We start from the raw sequence: 7012 nt of genomic DNA, 5'->3' as shown, positions 1-7012 counted from the left end.
TCTTCATGTTGCCGATGGAGTTTCTGGCACCAGCCAGTGATGATGAGTTGGAATTTTCTGATCAGATAGCTCAGTTGGCTCTGGATCCGATGACGGCTATCTTTGAGAAACCTGCCGATGACGAGAGGCAGCATCTCAAAGCTTTGTTCCTCAAAGGAAGGGTCGATGGGCAGCCAATGACCAAAATCCTGGTTGATGGTGGAGCCGCTATTAATATTATGCCGTATGCAGTATATCGGAAGCTTGGAAAAGGGGATCAAGATTTGACCAAGACTGATATGATGCTAAAGGATTTTGAAGGAAACGTGTCTCCAGTCAAGGGAGCAATATGTGCAGAGTTGACCATCGGCAGCAAAACCTTGCCGACAACTTTTTCGTGATCAGCGGAAAAGGTGCTTACAATTTATTATTGGGGAGAGATTGGATTCATGCCAATTGTTGTGTCCCATCTACAATGCATCAGTGCTTGGTTCAGTGGGTAGGCGACAAGATTGAGATCGTCCCAGGAGATTCTTCTTATGTTATCGCATCGGCAGAGGCGGATACTTATGAAAGAACTAGGTGCATTTCAGGGGAAGTGTGGGAGAGAGATTTTCTCAAAGTTGCCGATTATGAGATTCCACCGATCCAAGCAGTCGGTTCTGACGACGGTTTTTAATGGATAGATTCGCCGATGATGGAAAATTAGGTCAGGGATTCACATCGGCCGATGATTTGGTAGAAGTAGATATAGGTAGTGGTGATAGGCCTAGGCCTACTTTTATCAGCGCTAAATTAGATCCTGAGTGTAGACGGCAACTAACTAGTTTGTTAAAGGAATATAAAGATTGCTTTGCTTGGGATTATACAGAGATGCCTGGTTTAGACCGATCAATTGTTGAACATCGGTTACCCATTAAGTCTGGGTTTCGGCCACATCAGCAACCAGCCCGCCGATGTAATCCTAACATTCTACCTGATATTAAGGCCGAAATCACTAAACTTATTGAAGCTAAGTTTATTCGGCAGTGTCGGTATGCTGAATGGATTTCCAATGTCGTTCCGGTTTACAAGAAGAACGGGAAGCTTCGGGTGTGCATTGATTTCAGGAATCTCAATAAAGCTACGCCGATGGATGGATATCCAATGCCTGTCGCCGATCTACTGGTTGATGCTGCGGCTGGCCATCGGGTCATCAGCTTCATGGATGGTAATGCGGGTTACAATCAAATATTCATGGCAGAAGAGGATATTCCAAAAACCGCATTCAGGTGTCCTGGTCATGTTGGACTATTTGAATGGATAGTCATGACTTTTGGGTTGAGGAATGCCGGTGCTACTTATCAAAGGGCTATGAATTTTATATTTCATGAGTTCATCGGTAAGATCGTAGAAATTTATATTGATGATGTGGTGGTCAAGTCTGGAGATTTCTCAAAGCATCTTGCCGATTTACGAAGAGTGTTGGAATGCACGAGGAAGCATGGATTGAAGATGAATCCCAATAAGTGTGCATTTGGTGTATCGGCAGGGCAGTTTCTTGGTTTCATGGTACATCAGAGGGGTATTGAAATTAGTCGAAGGTCTATTGATGCTATCAATAAAATAGTGGCCCCTACCAATAAAACCGAGCTCCAATCGTTGATCGGCAAAGTGAATTTTATCAGAAGATTTATATCGAATTTATCTGGGAGAATTCGTGCTTTCAGTCCTCTTCTTAAATTGAAAGCCGATCAGGAGTTTGTTTGGGAAAAAGAACAGCAGTTGGCTCTAGATGAAATCAAAAGGTATCTAGTAAACCCTCCGGTTTTAGTTCCACCTCAACAAGGGAAACCCTTCAAATTATATTTATCTACCGATGGATCGGTTATCGGTTCAGCTTTAGTTCAAGAATTTGAAGGGAAAGAGAGGGTAATTTATTATTTGAGTAGGAGGTTAATTGATGCTGAAATCAGGTATTCGGCCATCGAGAAGCTGTGCTTATGCTTATATTTTTCGTGTATCAAGCTAAGGCATTACCTGTTGTCAGCCGAATGTGCTGTTGTTTGCAAAGATGACGTGGTCCGATACATGCTATCTATGCCGATTATGAGTGGTAGGATCGGTAAATGGATTTTGGCGCTGTCAGAGTTCGATTTGCGTTACGAATCGGCTAAGGCGGTCAAAGGGCAGGTTATGGCCGATTTCGTGACTCAGCATTGCGGTCTAGTGGAAACCTGGGAAATTGCACCCTGGACGCTCTTCTTTGATGGATCTACCTGTGACCGGGGAGCAGGAATCGGCATTATATTAGTTTCTCCTAAGGGGAGGAAGTATGAATTTTCCTTGCCGATTGTTGCTACATCAACAAATAATCAGGCTGAGTATCAAGCTCTGATCAAGGGATTGGAGTTGTTAAGAGAAGTTCGTGCTGATGCTGTTGAAGTATTCGGAGATTCCATGTTGGTTATAAATCAATTGGTTGGAAGCTATGAGTGCCGAAGTGAAGTTCTCATAACCTATTTCGAGAGAAGTATACAACTGTTGAAGGAATTCAAGAACTTCCGATTGGGGCATATTCCCCGATTGCATAATGAAGACGCTAATCGGTTAGCCCAGCATGCCTCGGGATATCAGCCAATGATTAATGCGACATCGGTAGTCACTGCCGGTGATTGGAGGGAAGAAATTATTGATTATCTAAAAGATCCGTCCAAAAAGGTTGAAAGACGGGTTCGATTTCAAGCAACCAAGTATGTGATCCTTGAGAATGAACTGTATTATCGAACTATCGACGGAATTCTTCTCCGATGCCTGGGTGATGATGAAGCCAGAAGTTTGATGGGAGAAATCCATGAAGGAGTGTGTGGAGCGCATCAGTCAGCTTTTAAGATGAAGTGGATGATTCAAAGGAATGGATATTTTTGGCCAACTATACTTGAAGATTGTTTTAAATATTTCAAGGGATGTCAAGGTTGTCAAAAGTTCGGTAATATCCAGAGAGCACCCGCATCGGCTATGAATCCTATAATAAAACCTTGGCCGTTCCGGGGGTGGGCCATCGATCTGATCGGCCAGATTCATCCACCATCTAGCAAAGGGCATAAATTCATTCTAGTTGCCACTGACTATTTCACCAAATGGGTCGAAGCTATTCCCTTGAAGAAAGTCACATCAGCCAATATGATTGATTTTGTGAAGGAGCATATTATTTACCGATTTGGGATTCCACAAACGATTACTACCGATCAGGGCACCATGTTCACGTCGGGGGAGTTCGATGAATTTGCAATCGGTATGGGAATTAAAGTGTTGAATTCTTCTCCTTACTATGCTCAAGCCAATGGGCAGGCCGAAGCGTCTAACAAGGGAATTATCAAGCTTATTAAACGAAAGATTGAAGAAAATCCTAGGCGGTGGCATACATTGTTGAATGAAGCACTGTGGTCTTATCGGATGGCTTGTCATGGATCAACCAAGGTGTCACCTTATCAATTGGTGTATGGACATGATGCAGTTTTGCCTTGGGAGATTAAGGCTGGATCTAGGCGATTATCTTTTCAAGATCAATTGGCTGCCGATGATTATGCCACTTTAATGACCGATGAGTTAGATGATTTAGCAGGGCATCGGTTAACGGCTTTAATGAGTATAGAAGAAAATAAGAAGAGAGTTGCCAGATGGTATGATAAAAAGGTGAAGGCTAAGGAGTTTGCCGATAAGGATTTGGTATGGAAGTTGATTTTGCCAGTCGGGACTAAAAGTTCAAAGTTTGGGAAGTGGTCTCCTAATTGGGAAGGTCCTTATCGGATAAAACGCTCAGCTCCTGGTAATGCCTATATTCTAGAAACTCTCGAAGGAGTTGAATTTCCCAGAGCATTAAATGGCAAATATTTGAAGAAGTACTACCCCAGCATATGGATCGATGCATAAAAGGTTAAGTGCCGATAACATTCCTATCGGCTGAATTTAAATGTTCAAGGGCAGACTTAATGTTTCAAAAGATGCCGATAACAGTCTTATCGGCTAGACTAAAAGCTAAAAACGGAGAAACAAAGATGTGTCGCCGATGAAAGCTTCAGATGTTCAGCAGTGCCTGGATTGCAGATATGGCGCGCAGCCGAATCTGGTTGGCTGTCTCTATCTCTTTGATATCGTCATCGGCAGAACCTTCAATCGGCTTCAGCTTCCTCTTCAGTTGCAGCGCTTTACGACCATGGACGTTTCGTTCCTGTTCAAGATGCTTGATGGTCTCCGGCAGTTGACTATCTTCTTGCTGGGCTTGGGACAGGGCGTCTTCTACTTGCTTGAGTTCAGCCAGCAGAGCTTCTCTTTTTGCCGATAGATCAGACATTTTCTGCTTCAGTGCATCACCTGAGGACTTTAAGATGCCGATGTTCTTATGTTTCTCATCGGCTAAGAGTTTTTCTTTTATCATCTCCTCAGAGAGTTGGATTTGAGCAGCTCTGTCGGCAAGGCGTCGAGTAGCTCTCTGGTACTGTAGCTGACGGCTTTCTAGATGTGCAGCGTGGAAGAGTGCTTCTTCGGCATCGGCAGGAATTTGGCCTCTAAGAGTCTTGAACAGGGCCTTGGCTGGGTCAGAATCGTCGACCAGTTGAGTTGTGTCTTGATGAAGTATGGCCGATAGCTCCTCCAGCCTAGCTTTGGTTTCTGCCGATACAATTCCAACTGCCCGAGAAGAGCTTGCTTCCTCGCCTTCTTCTTCGAAGATATCAATAGCGAAGGAGAATAAGCTGTCGGGAGAATCTTGTTCCTGAAAATGAAAATGAAATAAGTCAATTTTATGGTCAAAACGTCGGCAGATGATACCGATGGAAAAGCGGATGACTTACTTGCTTCAGGGCAATTTCCTGCCTTTGACTCAGAGAGGCCGATGGAGCTGCAGGTTGATCGGCAGATGTTGCCGATAGAACGATATCGCCTGAAAGAAGACAGGAAGGATTATAAGAAGAGGTGAAAATAAGTTTATCGGTAGGAGCATTGTTGAGATGTGTTACCCGGAAGAGGAACAACAGTTGTTTGAATTGAGGAAACCGCCGATGATATAACTGGACCTGCCGGGCCAGTTGTTTGTTCACCTACGTCAGATAACGTACCTGCCGTTTGAGGTTCTTCTTGCTGAGGTTCTTCAGTCTGTAGTGCTTCCTGTATTGATTGAGGAGATGTTCCTTGCTGTGCCTGGACTCCTGGAGGAGAAGGGGAAGATTCCACCGGGATTGGAAACACCGGAGGAGGAGGAGGAGTTGCCACTTTCTGACGCTTTGTTCCAGTCTTAACACCTTGGACGCCTTTCCTCTTTGGCTGGCTAGACTGGGGGGGATCGGCACCTTGACGTTTGGCTTTCGCCGATGCACCAGTTTGCTGCAACAACGATAAAGAGTTTATGAGCGCAGATAACCGATATAAAGATAGTCAGCATAAATAAAAAAGGGTTTTAACAGATTGCCTTGAAAGCTTGCGCCAGAGTGGAAGCAGTTACCGTTGGTGATGTCTGAGTTTTCCTGGTGGTAACTTTCTTGAGACGCGCACCCCGGTGCACGATAGAAGCCAGAGTGGGAGCATTGTGGCCGATTGAGGAGATCGGGCCTGATGGGAATAAGTCGATCGGCTTGCCACTCCTGCTAACTGATGGGGGGGTGTTGTCAATCTGCAAAAGGAATACAGGGGTAAATTACCGATGGGAACAATATTGGAAAATGAGACATCGGTTTAAAACACTTACAGTATCGTCAGGGACTTCATATTCGGGGTCGATCATGCCGCGGTATGAGAGGGCCGATCTGCAGAATAGATTCTCCTTCCATTCTGCCCACCATAGCTTGTATGCTTGAGTGATAAAGGCAGCTGGAACCCATTCTGACAGATCTACATCTGTATCGGCATTTGGTGGTAACTGGGCTACTCGAGTCCACTCGAGGAGGTTAGCGATGGGTTCTCTGGGCTTTATTACATCGGCATAAGGAAGTGCGATCGGCAATTGGCCGAAAGCCAGCTGGCGAGCTAATGCCGATGGATTATAAAATTCATAGGTTTGGGGAGAGGTTTTCGTGCTGCCGAAGAAGTTCACTGGTATGGCTCTGGGGGTCACAATTGCCATCATCGCCTCATTGTCCCTATCAAGAGCGTCGTCGAATGGATTGAAGGTCAGAGGGAGCATGCTATCTGGGTCGTCATAAGCCAGCCATGGTCGTTCATCTCTGGCCAGACCCTCATACAGCGTTTCGAAGAATCGGCCGATCTGATCCGGAGTGTTCCCTGAACCGGGTAAAACTATAACAGCCTCGCCAAAGTTCAGGGGGGCACGTGTTGCCGATTCCTCTTCGCCCAACACATGGTTCTCGGCTATATCTCTTGGGAAGTGCTGAGAGAACAAGTTGAGATCAAGGTGCTTGTGCAGGTGCAGATTGAGCCACATATTAATAAACCACCAAGGACCTCCCAAGTTGCCGATAGGTTGGCCGAGCAGGAGTTTCTGGACTACCTGATGAAGGAGGTGATAAACAGCGCCGAGCAAATAACGGCCGAGAGGAAATTGACCACCGCTAGCCAGTCTTTCTGCTGCCGATAGGTAGACAGAAGTCGGTCCTGCCGATCGACCACAGAATATAAACTTGTCTAGCCACATGTTCAGAAAAGTGGTTTGTTCCTTTATGGTGACAGGCCCTCTCCCGCGGTACTTCTGGATGTACCCTGACCAGCCACCGATAGCGCGAGTCTCCACTTTGGCGCTGGGGGCGGTATCAAAAAAGTGGGTGCTATCGGCAGAAGATATGTCTAACCCAGTGAGCATGGCTACATCGGCAAGGGTAGGAGAAGCAGGGCCGTGGCCAAAAACAAAAGCGTTGAGAGTATCTGACCAGAAGTAAGATGCGGCTATCAGCAATGACTCGTTCCTGTGCATATCGGCAATGGACAGCCTAATGCATTGAGCTAATTTCCTCTCACCCCATTGAACTTCATAAGAGTTGCTGACCCTCAAGAACCAGTCTTTCCACCCTACAGTAGGGCTAGGCCAAGAGCGAAAGGTGTCTTT

The sequence above is a fragment of the Sorghum bicolor genome, chromosome 5 (genome assembly GCF_000003195.3).
Source record: "Sorghum bicolor cultivar BTx623 chromosome 5, Sorghum_bicolor_NCBIv3, whole genome shotgun sequence".
NCBI classification, from domain to species: Eukaryota; Viridiplantae; Streptophyta; class Magnoliopsida; order Poales; family Poaceae; genus Sorghum; species Sorghum bicolor.
The sequence above is the reverse complement of the archived record's forward strand: the minus strand, read 5'-3'. Positions refer to the sequence as shown.